The sequence below is a fragment of the Octopus bimaculoides genome, chromosome 25 (genome assembly GCF_001194135.2).
Source record: "Octopus bimaculoides isolate UCB-OBI-ISO-001 chromosome 25, ASM119413v2, whole genome shotgun sequence".
Lineage (NCBI taxonomy): Eukaryota > Metazoa > Mollusca > Cephalopoda > Octopoda > Octopodidae > Octopus > Octopus bimaculoides.
Window position 1 is genome coordinate 31,641,701 of NC_069005.1, and position 2,782 is coordinate 31,644,482.

Below are 2,782 nucleotides of genomic sequence, written 5' to 3' on the forward strand. Positions count from 1 at the left end.
TACATACACTCAAAAATAAACCTGATGAACCAATAAATGAATAAATAACAACAACAATTTAAAATATGAAGAGACAAAAATATCTATATATTTTTATTTGTTAAATTACTTGTTTAGCTATTTTTTTGCCTGACTAGCCCTGCATATAATTTGGAAATAAAATAATTTTAAAAAAATGAGAAAACTGTGAAACAATAAAAAACAACAAAAAGTGAAAATTTGAAAAAAAAAACAAAAAAAACACAAAAAAACAATTGAAAAAAATTTGTCTATCTGTGTGTCTACTCAATGCTAATTTGAAGTTTTAAATAAAATTAGAATTAAATGTTAAATTTGTTTTGTTGCCTTTTGTTTATGTTATGACTAATAATATCAAGTGTCCAATAAAGAAGTGATGACTGACGCTGCAGTGAATAGGAAACTGCTTCATGAGACAAGGGCCAAGCAACCGAGATTTCGGGGTCATGAGATGAGGAAAGAGGGCTTGGAGAATTTAGAAATGACCAGAAAGAATTGAAGGGAAAAGAAGCAGAGGAAAGAGAAGAAGGATATGGATGGCCAAGATTGATGAATTGGTTGGAAGAAAGTGACATTAAAAATCAGGAAGTGGAACTGTTACAAAATTCAAAGAACAAAGAATTGCAGCAGGATATGTCTTCTTGTGTCCTACATTCTGCACATCTCACCTAAAGATTATTAACCTTAACATGTTGCCTGGTTTAAGACCACAACTTGGTACACTTTGAGGAAAGAATTGACATAGTTCTGTTTAGCAGGTATGGTAAGAACAGCAACATCTAAAAAAAACACTAATTAACCTGAAATTTTGATAGGTTTTGATTAAGCTCTCTTTAAAACAGAAACTTTGTATCATAGAAGCAGGAATAGTCTCAGACAGGTTAATCAACTAAAAAGGTTAATCAACCATAAATCAATGGTTGTCGACCATTTTGTCTTCATGGTGCACTGAATATCAGATAAAATATCATTGGTGCATTCCTCACGGAAAATAAAGAAAAAAATATAGAAATTTTTTAATTTTTAAAAAATTTGTAGAAAACTGTTATCTTGATTTATTAAACACACTTTTATATAATGACATCATGAATAACATTTTTCAATCATTTAAGCATTGGGATATTCTATATCTTAAAATACATTTTTTGAAAATCTATGGTGCACCATTTAACCTATTTGTTACCATATGTTAAAATCCACTGCTTTTGTTTCAATTAATTTTGAAAATATCAAAGAATTTAGTAAAATAATTTTGTCATTACTAAGCTGGTTTTTGAAACAAAAAGTAACATGAAATTTTTTAATGGAAGATTTTAATTTAGATTACTTTTAAAACAAGAAATTTGTATCACAGACTTATGGGCAGTCTCAGGCAGATTGGTGTCAAAAGAGTTAATCCTTTTGTTACTATATTCCTGTTGAAATACATGACTTTTTGTTTCAATTTTGGAAATAATGAATAATTTAGTAAAACAGCTGGGGTTTGGAACAAAAATTAGCATGAAATTTTGATTGAAGGTTTTATTTAAAACAGTAAGTTTGTATCACAGAACAAGTAGAGTCTCTGGTGGGTTGGTGTCAAAAGGGTTAATACTATTGACACCATATTCCTGTTGAAATACATGTGTAGGGCACTGCTCATGGGCTGATAACAGATGAGCTGTAGATAAGAACTTCACTGTGGGCTACATAGTGAGCTGGTCTGCAGAGAAGGGACTTCTGGTTTAGCAGGAAAGGTGTCTGGGGATTTAGATGGCCAATCATATTCGCCCACAAAGTATGCAGCTGATTGAAGCGAAATAAACAATGCACCTACACACCAAAGCTATATATGGCTTTCTGTCTCAGTTTGAAAATAATGAAGAATTTAGCAAAAATAGCTAGTGTTTGGAACAAAATTTAATATGAAATTTTGATGGAAGGTTTTAATTTAAGTAATTTTAAAATAGTGAGTTTGTGTCATAGAACCAAGGTGTGTGTCAGTTTGTCAACAAGTAAAAACCATTGCCAGATATAGGACATCCGATATGCTTGTGTACATAAAGTTGAGATAAGAAATGTATTCGTTTCAAATTCCAAATTGACTAGAATTTAATATACATTATGTTTACAATAAGTTTCAGTCAAATCACAAACACATACACACACACAAACATATATATGTATGCATTTATGTCAGCTAAACAAGTTAGATAAAATGTTTACTTGTGCTATTTAAAATAGGCCAGCTTTTTTAACAATCTTACGATAGATCTATGTTGTTTAGCCCTAGGCCAACTCTGATCATCGAAGTATTTCATCCATGACGAACACATTTTGTTTTCAAATAATGTATCCAGGGCAGCATTATTCAATGTGACTTTCCTGTTTTTAAGGTGGTAAGTTTTGGTTTGAAGGAGAAATTTGGCTGGTATTTCTAGCAGGGCCAGTGACCACATAGTTCATTCATTCTGACTAAAGAATGAATGACTGATCTATTGATTAACAAGCTATAGTAGAAGACACTTGCCCAAGGTGCCACGCAGTTGGACTGAACCTGGAACCATGTGGTTGATAAGCAAGCTACTTACCACACAGCCACGCTTTTTTTTTTCTTTTTTCTTAGTTGTAACACATATGAGCACAGTATAGAACAATTTCTCCCATACACAGGGTGCAGCAGAAAATTTGCCCCGATTTCAAATTATTAACCTTTGAAATCAGGGCAACCTTTCTTCCGCACCCTGTATACAGTGTAATATATATACACAAATGCCTCCTTTAT